The sequence below is a fragment of the Triturus cristatus genome, chromosome 8, assembly GCF_964204655.1.
Source record: "Triturus cristatus chromosome 8, aTriCri1.1, whole genome shotgun sequence".
Classification (NCBI taxonomy): domain Eukaryota; kingdom Metazoa; phylum Chordata; class Amphibia; order Caudata; family Salamandridae; genus Triturus; species Triturus cristatus.
Genome location: NC_140591.1, coordinates 738,528,593 through 738,546,056, shown reverse-complemented (window position 1 = coordinate 738,546,056; position 17,464 = coordinate 738,528,593). Strand labels below are relative to the sequence as shown.

Below are 17,464 nucleotides of genomic sequence, written 5' to 3'. Positions count from 1 at the left end.
GACACTTGTAAATGATAGTGCTATCGTTTGAGAAAGGGTAAGTTGAGACTGACTTTCATGCGTATTCACAGACCAAGCATCATAAAGATACCAGCATGATCTTCATTGCGGGCTTAGAGCCGGTATTAGCTTTTGAGAGGTAAGAGGATTTTGAGGGCTCGTTGGTCTAGGGGTATGATTCTCGCTTTGGGTGCGAGAGGTCCCGGGTTCAAATCCCGGACGAGCTCTTTTCTTGGTACTCTTTTCAAGTTGTTTTGAAGTTTGCGTTTCAAAACCAACATCAATTTTTTCTTTGCAGTAGTGGATAATTCTTTGCTAGAGTCTCATGCTTCAGCCCTGCCCAGTCTGAGCTAATACCAAACATCTGGTCTTGCATGGCATGTACGAGCGTTCAGCTAGGGATGTCGGGCAGGTTGCATGAAAGAAATCTAAAGCCAGAGGCCCATGGAATAGCCAGTTCGGAGCAGTTTCATTACAGAAAAATCAACTGTAGGTATCTGTTTCTGTAGTGTAGTGGTTATCACGTTTGCCTCACACGCGAAAGGTCCCCGGTTCGAAACCGGGCAGAAACAGTTGTTATATTGTGTTGGCTACAATGTTGATAGGTGCCGTTTTGCCATGGAATTGTCCAAGCCCTGAAGATTATTTCATGCAATCTCGTTCCAAGAAAGGGAATTCTCTCAAAACACTAAAGTAATCGGCGTGTGGATGTATCTGTTGGTTCTCAGACCTTGCTTTCAAAAGAGCCCTGCAATCGGTTCACTGCTCACCTAGAACAAGCATTAACATGGAGAATTGTTGGCACCAACAGGAATCTTATTTTAGTGGAGTGTTTCTGGCTTTGAGTGCAGAGGCCCTCGGCTCAATTCCAAGATGATCCTTCTCAAGGTGATGATACAAATGCATTGTCACCTTTACGTTTAATGTCAGAATCATTTATTTCCAGTTGGTGGTGTAAGAATGTTTGCAACAGTATGGCGATTTTTCCTAGCCATGCATGAATGAAAGCATATCACTCGCCTTTAGGTGTTTTTCTAATACATTGATATTTGCATCTTCCTTCCTAGCCTGCATGTTTGACTATCTTACAGGCTGCATGTAATAAGTATCACATCAGGGCCCTTCTTCTACTCAATTCACAACTGTTCTATCACGACATAGATAAGAAAGCTGCATCTGCTTTTGTTGTGTAGTGGTAATCAGGTTTACCTGACGTGTGAAAGCCCCATGCTTTGAAAGTACACAGTAACAAAGAAACCGATGACTTTTATAAAAAGGTGTCATGTGTGTCTCTTACTTTGCACAAAAAGTGCCAGAGATGACTTCATTTGCAGTCACTTGAAAAGTAGGGATTCTCCAATAAATGGTAAATGGTTGAAACAAATCTGAAGAAATGCATGACATACCTGTGTGTGTGTGTGTGTGTACGCATGTATGTATATATAGGGAGAGAGAGAGCGTCAATATAAACAGACTTTATTTCAATCAAGCTGTCTTTTCTATCCTTCAGGAGCAGAATGTTCTGATCATCAGCGCTCCAGAATGTAGTGTTTTCTTGGCAAGCATCACATACTGTGATGTTTTAGCTAAAAGTTCCATATCCTAGAGACTGATATATTCCTCTGTACTTGTACCTTGGGGATTCATCAAAACCTGGCATCATAAGCAGCTTTCTACTGCCACAGACTGGACAGCGAAACAATTTAAAATATCCCAGAAAAAGAAAATAAGCATGCTTAATCAGAGCTTTCTGGACAGGAAGGACATTTGAGCAAGTGAGGAATAAGCACTGCTTTTGTTAATTTGCATAGGCAGAATAGAGACTTCTGGGAAAAGGCCGAAATTACAGTCACAGAAAATGGCTGCATCTATAGAGAACGCTAAGAAGTGTTGGCAGCTTTTCCTCTGACCCTGGCCACTTTTACAAGCAATCCTATGATAGTCAGCAGGACCCACCCTAAAAAGGAAGGGGCATCCACTTGGACCCTTTCCACCTTTTCTAAATCTCGCCTGATCGAGCCCTGATCGAGCCGATAAGCACATGTCATTCTCATTTCAGAAAGGTATTGGTTAGCTTGCTGCTAGCAGCTCAGTTATGTTATGATGTTAGAGGCTATGCAAGGAATGCTTTAGTCCAGCGATATGCAGTTTTTATTGCGCCTTGCATTCAGCAGGAAGATCTTTAGCTTGAATCTGTGGCCTAGGTATTCACCTTGGTATTTTTTTTGGCACAAAGTGAAGGAGTATTTGAGAGAAAATGCACAATGTGTTTCTTATGTTGTTATGAACAACTTGTTACTCTTTCTCATTAAGCTTCAGCCACTGCAGAAATATATAAATAAGGGCTGACTTCCTGTAAGACGTGTCCAAAGCTGGGACGGAATAAAAGGAGACACTTGTAAATGATAGTGCTATCGTTTGAGAAAGGGTAAGTTGAGACTGACTTTCATGCGTATTCACAGACCAAGCATCATAAAGATACCAGCATGATCTTCATTGCGGGCTTAGAGCCGGTATTAGCTTTTGAGAGGTAAGAGGATTTTGAGGGCTCGTTGGTCTAGGGGTATGATTCTCGCTTTGGGTGCGAGAGGTCCCAGGTTCAAATCCCGGACGAGCCCTTTTCTTGCTACTCTTTTCAAGTTGTTTTGAAGTTTGCGTTTCAAAACCAACATCAATTTTTTCTTTGCAGTAGTGGATAATTCTTTGCTAGAGTCTCATGCTTCAGCCCTGCCCAGTCTGAGCTAATACCAAACATCTGGTCTTGCATGGCATGTACGAGCGTTCAGCTAGGGATGTCGGGCAGGTTGCATGAAAGAAATCTAAAGCCAGAGGCCCATGGAATAGCCAGTTCGGAGCAGTTTCATTACAGAAAAATCAACTGTAGGTATCTGTTTCTGTAGTGTAGTGGTTATCACGTTCGCCTCACACTCGAAAGGTCCCCGGTTCGAAACCGGGCAGAAACAGTTGTTATATTGTGTTGGCTACAATGTTGATAGGTGCTGTTTTGCCATGGAATTGTCCAAGCCCTGAAGATTATTTCATGCAATCTCGTTCCAAGAAAGGGAATTCTCTCAAAACACTAAAGAAATCGGCGTGTGGATGTATCTGTTGGTTCTCAGACCTTGCTTTCAAAAGAGCCCTGCAATCGGTTCACTGCTCACCTAGAACAAGCATTAACATGGAGAATTGTTGGCACCAACAGGAATCTTATTTTAGTGGAGTGTTTCTGGCTTTGAGTGCAGAGGCCCTCGGCTCAATTCCAAGATGATCCTTCTCAGGGTGATGATACAAATGCATTGTCACCTTTACGTTTAATGTCAGAATCATTTATTTCCAGTTGGTGGTGTAAGAATGTTTGCAACAGTATGGCGATTTTTCCTAGCCATGCATGAATGAAAGCATATCACTCGCCTTTAGGTGTTTTTCTAATACATTGATATTTGCATCTGCCTTCCTAGCCTGCATGTTTGACTATCTTACAGGCTGCATGTAATAAGTATCACATCAGGGCCCTTCTTCTACTCAATTCACAACTGTTCTATCACGACATAGATAAGAAAGCTGCATCTGCTTTTGTTGTGTAGTGGTAATCAGGTTTACCTGACGTGTGAAAGCCCCATGCTTTGAAAGTACACAGTAACAAAGAAACCGATGACTTTTATAAAAAGGTGTCATGTGTGTCTCTTACTTTGCACAAAAAGTGCCAGAGATGACTTCATTTGCAGTCACTTGAAAAGTAGGGATTCTCCAATAAATGGTAAATGGTTGAAACAAATCTGAAGAAATGCATGACATACCTGTGTGTGTGTGTGTATGCATGTATGTATATATAGGGAGAGAGAGAGCGTCAATATAAACAGACTTTATTTCAATCAAGCTGTCTTTTCTATCCTTCAGGAGCAGAATGTTCTGATCATCAGCGCTCCAGAATGTAGTGTTTTCTTGGCAAGCATCACATATTGTGATGTGTTAGCTAAAAGTTCCATATCCTACAGACCGATATATTCCTCTGTACTTGTACCTTGGGGATTCATCAAAACCTGGCATCATAAGCAGCTTTCTACTGCCACAGACTGGACAGCGAAACAATTTAAAATATCCCAGAAAAAGAAAATAAGCATGCTTAATCAGAGCTTTCTGGACAGGAAGGACATTTGAGCAAGTGAGGAATAAGCACTGCTTTTGTTAATTTGCATAGGCAGAATAGAGACTTCTGGGAAAAGGCCGAAATTACAGTCACAGAAAATGGCTGCATCTATAGAGAACGCTAAGAAGTGTTGGCAGCTTTTCCTCTGACCCTGGCCACTTTTACAAGCAATCCTATGATAGTCAGCAGGACCCACCCTAAAAAGGAAGGGGCATCCACTTGGACCCTTTCCACCTTTTCTAAATCGAGCCTGATTGAGCACTGATTGAGCAGATAAGCACATGTCATTCTCATTTCAGAAAGGTATTGGTTAGCTTGCTGCTAGCAGCTCAGTTATGTTATGATGTTAGAGGCTATGCAAGGAATGCTTTAGTCCAGCGATATGCAGTTTTTATTGCGCCTTGCATTCAGCAGGAAGATCTTTAGCTTGAATCTGTGGCCTAGGTATTCACCTTGGTATTTCTTTTGGCACAAAGTGAAGGAGTATTTAAGAGAAAATGCACAATGTGTTTCTTATGTTGTTATGAACAACTTGTTACTCTTTCTCATTAAGCTTCAGCCACTGAAGAAATATATAAATAAGGGCTGACTTCCTGTAAGACGTGTCCAAAGCTGGGACGGAATAAAAGGAGACACTTGTAAATGATAGTGCTATCGTTTGAGAAAGGGTAAGTTGAGACTGACTTTCATGCGTATTCACAGACCAAGCATCATAAAGATACCAGCATGATCTTCATTGCGGGCTTAGAGCCGGTATTAGCTTTTGAGAGGTAAGAGGATTTTGAGGGCTCGTTGGTCTAGGGGTATGATTCTCGCTTTGGGTGCGAGAGGTCCCGGGTTCAAATCCCGGACGAGCCCTTTTCTTGGTACTCTTTTCAAGTTGTTTTGAAGTTTGCGTTTCAAAACCAACATCAATTTTTTCTTTGCAGTAGTGGATAATTCTTTGCTAGAGTCTCATGCTTCAGCCCTGCCCAGTCTGAGCTAATACCAAACATCTGGTCTTGCATGGCATGTACGAGCGTTCAGCTAGGGATGTCGGGCAGGTTGCATGAAAGAAATCTAAAGCCAGAGGCCCATGGAATAGCCAGTTCGGAGCAGTTTCATTACAGAAAAATCAACTGTAGGTATCTGTTTCTGTAGTGTAGTGGTTATCACGTTTGCCTCACACGCGAAAGGTCCCCGGTTCGAAACCGGGCAGAAACAGTTGTTATATTGTGTTGGCTACAATGTTGATAGGTGCCGTTTTGCCATGGAATTGTCCAAGCCCTGAAGATTATTTCATGCAATCTCGTTCCAAGAAAGGGAATTCTCTCAAAACACTAAAGTAATCGGCGTGTGGATGTATCTGTTGGTTCTCAGACCTTGCTTTCAAAAGAGCCCTGCAATCGGTTCACTGCTCACCTAGAACAAGCATTAACATGGAGAATTGTTGGCACCAACAGGAATCTTATTTTAGTGGAGTGTTTCTGGCTTTGAGTGCAGAGGCCCTCGGCTCAATTCCAAGATGATCCTTCTCAAGGTGATGATACAAATGCATTGTCACCTTTACGTTTAATGTCAGAATCATTTATTTCCAGTTGGTGGTGTAAGAATGTTTGCAACAGTATGGCGATTTTTCCTAGCCATGCATGAATGAAAGCATATCACTCGCCTTTAGGTGTTTTTCTAATACATTGATATTTGCATCTTCCTTCCTAGCCTGCATGTTTGACTATCTTACAGGCTGCATGTAATAAGTATCACATCAGGGCCCTTCTTCTACTCAATTCACAACTGTTCTATCACGACATAGATAAGAAAGCTGCATCTGCTTTTGTTGTGTAGTGGTAATCAGGTTTACCTGACGTGTGAAAGCCCCATGCTTTGAAAGTACACAGTAACAAAGAAACCGATGACTTTTATAAAAAGGTGTCATGTGTGTCTCTTACTTTGCACAAAAAGTGCCAGAGATGACTTCATTTGCAGTCACTTGAAAAGTAGGGATTCTCCAATAAATGGTAAATGGTTGAAACAAATCTGAAGAAATGCATGACATACCTGTGTGTGTGTGTGTGTGTACGCATGTATGTATATATAGGGAGAGAGAGAGCGTCAATATAAACAGACTTTATTTCAATCAAGCTGTCTTTTCTATCCTTCAGGAGCAGAATGTTCTGATCATCAGCGCTCCAGAATGTAGTGTTTTCTTGGCAAGCATCACATATTGTGATGTTTTAGCTAAAAGTTCCATATCCTAGAGACTGATATATTCCTCTGTACTTGTACCTTGGGGATTCATCAAAACCTGGCATCATAAGCAGCTTTCTACTGCCACAGACTGGACAGCGAAACAATTTAAAATATCCCAGAAAAAGAAAATAAGCATGCTTAATCAGAGCTTTCTGGACAGGAAGGACATTTGAGCAAGTGAGGAATAAGCACTGCTTTTGTTAATTTGCATAGGCAGAATAGAGACTTCTGGGAAAAGGCCGAAATTACAGTCACAGAAAATGGCTGCATCTATAGAGAACGCTAAGAAGTGTTGGCAGCTTTTCCTCTGACCCTGGCCACTTTTACAAGCAATCCTATGATAGTCAGCAGGACCCACCCTAAAAAGGAAGGGGCATCCACTTGGACCCTTTCCACCTTTTCTAAATCTCGCCTGATCGAGCCTGATTGAGCACTGATTGAGCAGATAAGCACATGTCATTCTCATTTCAGAAAGGTATTGGTTAGCTTGCTGCTAGCAGCTCAGTTATGTTATGATGTTAGAGGCTATGCAAGGAATGCTTTAGTCCAGCGATATGCAGTTTTTATTGCGCCTTGCATTCAGCAGGAGGATCTTTAGCTTGAATCTGTGGCCTAGGTATTCACCTTGGTATTTCTTTTGGCACAAAGTGAAGGAGTATTTAAGAGAAAATGCACAATGTGTTTCTTATGTTGTTATGAACAACTTGTTACTCTTTCTCATTAAGCTTCAGCCACTGAAGAAATATATAAATAAGGGCTGACTTCCTGTAAGACGTGTCCAAAGCTGGGACGGAATAAAAGGAGACACTTGTAAATGATAGTGCTATCGTTTGAGAAAGGGTAAGTTGAGACTGACTTTCATGCGTATTCACAGACCAAGCATCATAAAGATACCAGCATGATCTTCATTGCGGGCTTAGAGCCGGTATTAGCTTTTGAGAGGTAAGAGGATTTTGAGGGCTCGTTGGTCTAGGGGTATGATTCTCGCTTTGGGTGCGAGAGGTCCCGGGTTCAAATCCCGGACGAGCCCTTTTCTTGGTACTCTTTTCAAGTTGTTTTGAAGTTTGCGTTTCAAAACCAACATCAATTTTTTCTTTGCAGTAGTGGATAATTCTTTGCTAGAGTCTCATGCTTCAGCCCTGCCCAGTCTGAGCTAATACCAAACATCTGGTCTTGCATGGCATGTACGAGCGTTCAGCTAGGGATGTCGGGCAGGTTGCATGAAAGAAATCTAAAGCCAGAGGCCCATGGAATAGCCAGTTCGGAGCAGTTTCATTACAGAAAAATCAACTGTAGGTATCTGTTTCTGTAGTGTAGTGGTTATCACGTTCGCCTCACACGCGAAAGGTCCCCGGTTCGAAACCGGGCAGAAACAGTTGTTATATTGTGTTGGCTACAATGTTGATAGGTGCCGTTTTGCCATGGAATTGTCCAAGCCCTGAAGATTATTTCATGCAATCTCGTTCCAAGAAAGGGAATTCTCTCAAAACACTAAAGTAATCGGCGTGTGGATGTATCTGTTGGTTCTCAGACCTTGCTTTCAAAAGAGCCCTGCAATCGGTTCACTGCTCACCTAGAACAAGCATTAACATGGAGAATTGTTGGCACCAACAGGAATCTTATTTTAGTGGAGTGTTTCTGGCTTTGAGTGCAGAGGCCCTCGGCTCAATTCCAAGATGATCCTTCTCAAGGTGATGATACAAATGCATTGTCACCTTTACGTTTAATGTCAGAATCATTTATTTCCAGTTGGTGGTGTAAGAATGTTTGCAACAGTATGGCGATTTTTCCTAGCCATGCATGAATGAAAGCATATCACTCGCCTTTAGGTGTTTTTCTAATACATTGATATTTGCATCTTCCTTCTTAGCCTGCATGTTTGACTATCTTACAGGCTGCATGTAATAAGTATCACATCAGGGCCCTTCTTCTACTCAATTCACAACTGTTCTATCACGACATAGATAAGAAAGCTGCATCTGCTTTTGTTGTGTAGTGGTAATCAGGTTTACCTGACGTGTGAAAGCCCCATGCTTTGAAAGTACACAGTAACAAAGAAAGCGATGACTTTTATAAAAAGGTGTCATGTGTGTCTCTTACTTTGCACAAAAAGTGCCAGAGATGACTTCATTTGCAGTCACTTGAAAAGTAGGGATTCTCCAATAAATGGTAAATGGTTGAAACAAATCTGAAGAAATGCATGACATACCTGTGTGTGTGTGTGTATGCATGTATGTATATATAGGGAGAGAGAGAGCGTCAATATAAACAGACTTTATTTCAATCAAGCTGTCTTTTCTATCCTTCAGGAGCAGAATGTTCTGATCATCAGCGCTCCAGAATGTAGTGTTTTCTTGGCAAGCATCACATATTGTGATGTGTTAGCTAAAAGTTCCATATCCTAGAGACTGATATATTCCTCTGTACTTGTACCTTGGGGATTCATCAAAACCTGGCATCATAAGCAGCTTTCTACTGCCACAGACTGGACAGCGAAACAATTTAAAATATCCCAGAAAAAGAAAATAAGCATGCTTAATCAGAGCTTTCTGGACAGGAAGGACATTTGAGCAAGTGAGGAATAAGCACTGCTTTTGTTAATTTGCATAGGCAGAATAGAGACTTCTGGGAAAAGGCCGAAATTACAGTCACAGAAAATGGCTGCATCTATAGAGAACGCTAAGAAGTGTTGGCAGCTTTTCCTCTGACCCTGGCCACTTTTACAAGCAATCCTATGATAGTCAGCAGGACCCACCCTAAAAAGGAAGGGGCATCCACTTGGACCCTTTCCACCTTTTCTAAATCTCGCCTGATCGAGCACTGATTGAGCAGATAAGCACATGTAATTCTCATTTCAGAAAGTTATTGGTTAGCTTGCTGCTAGCAGCTCAGTTATGTTATGATGTTAGAGGCTATGCAAGGAATGCTTTAGTCCAGCGATATGCAGTTTTTATTGCGCCTTGCATTCAGCAGGAAGATCTTTAGCTTGAATCTGTGGCCTAGGTATTCACCTTGGTATTTCTTTTGGCACAAAGTGAAGGAGTATTTGAGATAAAATGCACAATGTGTTTCTTATGCTGTTATGAACAACTTGTTACTCTTTCTCATTAAGCTTCAGCCACTGCAGAAATATATAAATAAGGGCTGACTTCCTGTAAGACGTGTCCAAAGCTGGGACGGAATAAAAGGAGACACTTGTAAATGATAGTGCTATCGTTTGAGAAAGGGTAAGTTGAGACTGACTTTCATGCGTATTCACAGACCAAGCATCATAAAGATACCAGCATGATCTTCATTGCGGGCTTAGAGCCGTTATTAGCTTTTGAGAGGTAAGAGGATTTTGAGGGCTCGTTAGTCTAGGGGTATGATTCTCGCTTTGGGTGCGAGAGGTCCCGGGTTCAAATCCCGGACGAGCCCTTTTCTTGGTACTCTTTTCAAGTTGTTTTGAAGTTTGCGTTTCAAAACCAACATCAATTTTTTCTTTGCAGTAGTGGATAATTCTTTGCTAGAGTCTCATGCTTCAGCCCTGCCCAGTCTGAGCTAATACCAAACATCTGGTCTTGCATGGCATGTACGAGCGTTCAGCTAGGGATGTCGGGCAGGTTGCATGAAAGAAATCTAAAGCCAGAGGCCCATGGAATAGCCAGTTCGGAGCAGTTTCATTACAGAAAAATCAACTGTAGGTATCTGTTTCTGTAGTGTAGTGGTTATCACGTTCGCCTCACATGCGAAAGGTCCCCGGTTCGAAACCGGGCAGAAACAGTTGTTATATTGTGTTGGCTACAATGTTGATAGGTGCCGTTTTGCCATGGAATTGTCCAAGCCCTGAAGATTATTTCATGCAATCTCGTTCCAAGAAAGGGAATTCTCTCAAAACACTAAAGTAATCGGCGTGTGGATGTATCTGTTGGTTCTCAGACCTTGCTTTCAAAAGAGCCCTGCAATCGGTTCACTGCTCACCTAGAACAAGCATTAACATGGAGAATTGTTGGCACCAACAGGAATCTTATTTTAGTGGAGTGTTTCTGGCTTTGAGTGCAGAGGCCCTCGGCTCAATTCCAAGATGATCCTTCTCAAGGTGATGATACAAATGCATTGTCACCTTTACGTTTAATGTCAGAATCATTTATTTCCAGTTGGTGGTGTAAGAATGTTTGCAACAGTATGGCGATTTTTCCTAGCCATGCATGAATGAAAGCATATCACTCGCCTTTAGGTGTTTTTCTAATACATTGATATTTGCATCTTCCTTCCTAGCCTGCATGTTTGACTATCTTACAGGCTGCATGTAATAAGTATCACATCAGGGCCCTTCTTCTACTCAATTCACAACTGTTCTATCACGACATAGATAAGAAAGCTGCATCTGCTTTTGTTGTGTAGTGGTAATCAGGTTTACCTGACGTGTGAAAGCCCCATGCTTTGAAAGTACACAGTAACAAAGAAACCGATGACTTTTATAAAAAGGTGTCATGTGTGTCTCTTACTTTGCACAAAAAGTGCCAGAGATGACTTCATTTGCAGTCACTTGAAAAGTAGGGATTCTCCAATAAATGGTAAATGGTTGAAACAAATCTGAAGAAATGCATGACATACCTGTGTGTGTGTGTGTGTGTACGCATGTATGTATATATAGGGAGAGAGAGAGCGTCAATATAAACAGACTTTATTTCAATCAAGCTGTCTTTTCTATCCTTCAGGAGCAGAATGTTCTGATCATCAGCGCTCCAGAATGTAGTGTTTTCTTGGCAAGCATCACATATTGTGATGTTTTAGCTAAAAGTTCCATATCCTAGAGACTGATATATTCCTCTGTACTTGTACCTTGGGGATTCATCAAAACCTGGCATCATAAGCAGCTTTCTACTGCCACAGACTGGACAGCGAAACAATTTAAAATATCCCAGAAAAAGAAAATAAGCATGCTTAATCAGAGCTTTCTGGACAGGAAGGACATTTGAGCAAGTGAGGAATAAGCACTGCTTTTGTTAATTTGCATAGGCAGAATAGAGACTTCTGGGAAAAGGCCGAAATTACAGTCACAGAAAATGGCTGCATCTATAGAGAACGCTAAGAAGTGTTGGCAGCTTTTCCTCTGACCCTGGCCACTTTTACAAGCAATCCTATGATAGTCAGCAGGACCCACCCTAAAAAGGAAGGGGCATCCACTTGGACCCTTTCCACCTTTTCTAAATCTCACCTGATCGAGCCCTGATCGAGCCGATAAGCACATGTCATTCTCATTTCAGAAAGGTATTGGTTAGCTTGCTGCTAGCAGCTCAGTTATGTTATGATGTTAGAGGCTATGCAAGGAATGCTTTAGTCCAGCGATATGCAGTTTTTATTGCGCCTTGCATTCAGCAGGAAGATCTTTAGCTTGAATCTGTGGCCTAGGTATTCACCTTGGTATTTTTTTTGGCACAAAGTGAAGGAGTATTTGAGAGAAAATGCACAATGTGTTTCTTATGTTGTTATGAACAACTTGTTACTCTTTCTCATTAAGCTTCAGCCACTGCAGAAATATATAAATAAGGGCTGACTTCCTGTAAGACGTGTCCAAAGCTGGGACGGAATAAAAGGAGACACTTGTAAATGATAGTGCTATCGTTTGAGAAAGGGTAAGTTGAGACTGACTTTCATGCGTATTCACAGACCAAGCATCATAAAGATACCAGCATGATCTTCATTGCGGGCTTAGAGCCGGTATTAGCTTTTGAGAGGTAAGAGGATTTTGAGGGCTCGTTGGTCTAGGGGTATGATTCTCGCTTTGGGTGCGAGAGGTCCCAGGTTCAAATCCCGGACGAGCCCTTTTCTTGGTACTCTTTTCAAGTTGTTTTGAAGTTTGCGTTTCAAAACCAACATCAATTTTTTCTTTGCAGTAGTGGATAATTCTTTGCTAGAGTCTCATGCTTCAGCCCTGCCCAGTCTGAGCTAATACCAAACATCTGGTCTTGCATGGCATGTACGAGCGTTCAGCTAGGGATGTCGGGCAGGTTGCATGAAAGAAATCTAAAGCCAGAGGCCCATGGAATAGCCAGTTCGGAGCAGTTTCATTACAGAAAAATCAACTGTAGGTATCTGTTTCTGTAGTGTAGTGGTTATCACGTTCGCCTCACACGCGAAAGGTCCCCGGTTCGAAACCGGGCAGAAACAGTTGTTATATTGTGTTGGCTACAATGTTGATAGGTGCCGTTTTGCCATGGAATTGTCCAAGCCCTGAAGATTATTTCATGCAATCTCGTTCCAAGAAAGGGAATTCTCTCAAAACACTAAAGAAATCGGCGTGTGGATGTATCTGTTGGTTCTCAGACCTTGCTTTCAAAAGAGCCCTGCAATCGGTTCACTGCTCACCTAGAACAAGCATTAACATGGAGAATTGTTGGCACCAACAGGAATCTTATTTTAGTGGAGTGTTTCTGGCTTTGAGTGCAGAGGCCCTCGGCTCAATTCCAAGATGATCCTTCTCAGGGTGATGATACAAATGCATTGTCACCTTTACGTTTAATGTCAGAATCATTTATTTCCAGTTGGTGGTGTAAGAATGTTTGCAACAGTATGGCGATTTTTCCTAGCCATGCATGAATGAAAGCATATCACTCGCCTTTAGGTGTTTTTCTAATACATTGATATATGCATCTTCCTTCCTAGCCTGCATGTTTGACTATCTTACAGGCTGCATGTAATAAGTATCACATCAGGGCCCTTCTTCTACTCAATTCACAACTGTTCTATCACGACATAGATAAGAAAGCTGCATCTGCTTTTGTTGTGTAGTGGTAATCAGGTTTACCTGACGTGTGAAAGCCCCATGCTTTGAAAGTACACAGTAACAAAGAAACCGATGACTTTTATAAAAAGGTGTCATGTGTGTCTCTTACTTTGCACAAAAAGTGCCAGAGATGACTTCATTTGCAGTCACTTGAAAAGTAGGGATTCTCCAATAAATGGTAAATGGTTGAAACAAATCTGAAGAAATGCATGACATACCTGTGTGTGTGTGTGTGTGTACGCATGTATGTATATATAGGGAGAGAGAGAGCGTCAATATAAACAGACTTTATTTCAATCAAGCTGTCTTTTCTATCCTTCAGGAGCAGAATGTTCTGATCATCAGCGCTCCAGAATGTAGTGTTTTCTTGGCAAGCATCACATATTGTGATGTTTTAGCTAAAAGTTCCATATCCTAGAGACTGATATATTCCTCTGTACTTGTACCTTGGGGATTCATCAAAACCTGGCATCATAAGCAGCTTTCTACTGCCACAGACTGGACAGCGAAACAATTTAAAATATCCCAGAAAAAGAAAATAAGCATGCTTAATCAGAGCTTTCTGGACAGGAAGGACATTTGAGCAAGTGAGGAATAAGCACTGCTTTTGTTAATTTGCATAGGCAGAATAGAGACTTCTGGGAAAAGGCCGAAATTACAGTCACAGAAAATGGCTGCATCTATAGAGAACGCTAAGAAGTGTTGGCAGCTTTTCCTCTGACCCTGGCCACTTTTACAAGCAATCCTATGATAGTCAGCAGGACCCACCCTAAAAAGGAAGGGGCATCCACTTGGACCCTTTCCACCTTTTCTAAATCTCGCCTGATCGAGCCTCATTGAGCACTGATTGAGCAGATAAGCACATGTCATTCTCATTTCAGAAAGGTATTGGTTAGCTTGCTGCTAGCAGCTCAGTTATGTTATGATGTTAGAGGCTATGCAAGGAATGCTTTAGTCCAGCGATATGCAGTTTTTATTGCGCCTTGCATTCAGCAGGAAGATCTTTAGCTTGAATCTGTGGCCTAGGTATTCACCTTGGTATTTCTTTTGGCACAAAGTGAAGGAGTATTTAAGAGAAAATGCACAATGTGTTTCTTATGTTGTTATGAACAACTTGTTACTCTTTCTCATTAAGCTTCAGCCACTGAAGAAATATATAAATAAGGGCTGACTTCCTGTAAGACGTGTCCAAAGCTGGGACGGAATAAAAGGAGACACTTGTAAATGATAGTGCTATCGTTTGAGAAAGGGTAAGTTGAGACTGACTTTCATGCGTATTCACAGACCAAGCATCATAAAGATACCAGCATGATCTTCATTGCGGGCTTAGAGCCGGTATTAGCTTTTGAGAGGTAAGAGGATTTTGAGGGCTCGTTGGTCTAGGGGTATGATTCTCGCTTTGGGTGCGAGAGGTCCCGGGTTCAAATCCCGGACGAGCCCTTTTCTTGGTACTCTTTTCAAGTTGTTTTGAAGTTTGCGTTTCAAAACCAACATCAATTTTTTCTTTGCAGTAGTGGATAATTCTTTGCTAGAGTCTCATGCTTCAGCCCTGCCCAGTCTGAGCTAATACCAAACATCTGGTCTTGCATGGCATGTACGAGCGTTCAGCTAGGGATGTCGGGCAGGTTGCATGAAAGAAATCTAAAGCCAGAGGCCCATGGAATAGCCAGTTCGGAGCAGTTTCATTACAGAAAAATCAACTGTAGGTATCTGTTTCTGTAGTGTAGTGGTTATCACGTTTGCCTCACACGCGAAAGGTCCCCGGTTCGAAACCGGGCAGAAACAGTTGTTATATTGTGTTGGCTACAATGTTGATAGGTGCCGTTTTGCCATGGAATTGTCCAAGCCCTGAAGATTATTTCATGCAATCTCGTTCCAAGAAAGGGAATTCTCTCAAAACACTAAAGTAATCGGCGTGTGGATGTATCTGTTGGTTCTCAGACCTTGCTTTCAAAAGAGCCCTGCAATCGGTTCACTGCTCACCTAGAACAAGCATTAACATGGAGAATTGTTGGCACCAACAGGAATCTTATTTTAGTGGAGTGTTTCTGGCTTTGAGTGCAGAGGCCCTCGGCTCAATTCCAAGATGATCCTTCTCAAGGTGATGATACAAATGCATTGTCACCTTTACGTTTAATGTCAGAATCATTTATTTCCAGTTGGTGGTGTAAGAATGTTTGCAACAGTATGGCGATTTTTCCTAGCCATGCATGAATGAAAGCATATCACTCGCCTTTAGGTGTTTTTCTAATACATTGATATTTGCATCTTCCTTCCTAGCCTGCATGTTTGACTATCTTACAGGCTGCATGTAATAAGTATCACATCAGGGCCCTTCTTCTACTCAATTCACAACTGTTCTATCACGACATAGATAAGAAAGCTGCATCTGCTTTTGTTGTGTAGTGGTAATCAGGTTTACCTGACGTGTGAAAGCCCCATGCTTTGAAAGTACACAGTAACAAAGAAACCGATGACTTTTATAAAAAGGTGTCATGTGTGTCTCTTACTTTGCACAAAAAGTGCCAGAGATGACTTCATTTGCAGTCACTTGAAAAGTAGGGATTCTCCAATAAATGGTAAATGGTTGAAACAAATCTGAAGAAATGCATGACATACCTGTGTGTGTGTGTGTGTGTACGCATGTATGTATATATAGGGAGAGAGAGAGCGTCAATATAAACAGACTTTATTTCAATCAAGCTGTCTTTTCTATCCTTCAGGAGCAGAATGTTCTGATCATCAGCGCTCCAGAATGTAGTGTTTTCTTGGCAAGCATCACATATTGTGATGTTTTAGCTAAAAGTTCCATATCCTAGAGACTGATATATTCCTCTGTACTTGTACCTTGGGGATTCATCAAAACCTGGCATCATAAGCAGCTTTCTACTGCCACAGACTGGACAGCGAAACAATTTAAAATATCCCAGAAAAAGAAAATAAGCATGCTTAATCAGAGCTTTCTGGACAGGAAGGACATTTGAGCAAGTGAGGAATAAGCACTGCTTTTGTTAATTTGCATAGGCAGAATAGAGACTTCTGGGAAAAGGCCGAAATTACAGTCACAGAAAATGGCTGCATCTATAGAGAACGCTAAGAAGTGTTGGCAGCTTTTCCTCTGACCCTGGCCACTTTTACAAGCAATCCTATGATAGTCAGCAGGACCCACCCTAAAAAGGAAGGGGCATCCACTTGGACCCTTTCCACCTTTTCTAAATCTCGCCTGATCGAGCCCTGATCGAGCCGATAAGCACATGTCATTCTCATTTCAGAAAGGTATTGGTTAGCTTGCTGCTAGCAGCTCAGTTATGTTATGATGTTAGAGGCTATGCAAGGAATGCTTTAGTCCAGCGATATGCAGTTTTTATTGCGCCTTGCATTCAGCAGGAAGATCTTTAGCTTGAATCTGTGGCCTAGGTATTCACCTTGGTATTTTTTTTGGCACAAAGTGAAGGAGTATTTGAGAGAAAATGCACAATGTGTTTCTTATGTTGTTATGAACAACTTGTTACTCTTTCTCATTAAGCTTCAGCCACTGCAGAAATATATAAATAAGGGCTGACTTCCTGTAAGACGTGTCCAAAGCTGGGACGGAATAAAAGGAGACACTTGTAAATGATAGTGCTATCGTTTGAGAAAGGGTAAGTTGAGACTGACTTTCATGCGTATTCACAGACCAAGCATCATAAAGATACCAGCATGATCTTCATTGCGGGCTTAGAGCCGGTATTAGCTTTTGAGAGGTAAGAGGATTTTGAGGGCTCGTTGGTCTAGGGGTATGATTCTCGCTTTGGGTGCGAGAGGTCCCAGGTTCAAATCCCGGACGAGCCCTTTTCTTGGTACTCTTTTCAAGTTGTTTTGAAGTTTGCGTTTCAAAACCAACATCAATTTTTTCTTTGCAGTAGTGGATAATTCTTTGCTAGAGTCTCATGCTTCAGCCCTGCCCAGTCTGAGCTAATACCAAACATCTGGTCTTGCATGGCATGTACGAGCGTTCAGCTAGGGATGTCGGGCAGGTTGCATGAAAGAAATCTAAAGCCAGAGGCCCATGGAATAGCCAGTTCGGAGCAGTTTCATTACAGAAAAATCAACTGTAGGTATCTGTTTCTGTAGTGTAGTGGTTATCACGTTCGCCTCACACTCGAAAGGTCCCCGGTTCGAAACCGGGCAGAAACAGTTGTTATATTGTGTTGGCTACAATGTTGATAGGTGCCGTTTTGCCATGGAATTGTCCAAGCCCTGAAGATTATTTCATGCAATCTCGTTCCAAGAAAGGGAATTCTCTCAAAACACTAAAGAAATCGGCGTGTGGATGTATC

At 41.8% G+C, this 17,464-nt stretch overlaps 6 non-coding genes across 6 annotated transcripts; all 6 read left to right on the top strand.

Annotated features, from left to right (window-relative positions):
* Positions 1–4,933: 4,933 nt before the first annotated feature.
* Positions 4,934–5,005, top strand: TRNAP-UGG (transfer RNA proline (anticodon UGG)). The gene has a single exon. It is a non-coding gene; the product is annotated as a tRNA-Pro (tRNA).
* Positions 5,006–7,334: 2,329 nt separating this feature from the next.
* On the top strand, positions 7,335–7,406 carry TRNAP-UGG (transfer RNA proline (anticodon UGG)). The gene has a single exon. It is a non-coding gene; the product is annotated as a tRNA-Pro (tRNA).
* A 272-nt stretch (positions 7,407–7,678) lies between these two features.
* On the top strand, positions 7,679–7,751 carry TRNAV-CAC (transfer RNA valine (anticodon CAC)). The gene has a single exon. It is a non-coding gene; the product is annotated as a tRNA-Val (tRNA).
* A 2,314-nt stretch (positions 7,752–10,065) lies between these two features.
* On the top strand, positions 10,066–10,138 carry TRNAV-CAC (transfer RNA valine (anticodon CAC)). The gene has a single exon. It is a non-coding gene; the product is annotated as a tRNA-Val (tRNA).
* A 2,318-nt stretch (positions 10,139–12,456) lies between these two features.
* TRNAV-CAC (transfer RNA valine (anticodon CAC)) lies at positions 12,457–12,529 on the top strand. The gene has a single exon. It is a non-coding gene; the product is annotated as a tRNA-Val (tRNA).
* Positions 12,530–14,513: 1,984 nt separating this feature from the next.
* On the top strand, positions 14,514–14,585 carry TRNAP-UGG (transfer RNA proline (anticodon UGG)). The gene has a single exon. It is a non-coding gene; the product is annotated as a tRNA-Pro (tRNA).
* Positions 14,586–17,464: the final 2,879 nt, after the last annotated feature.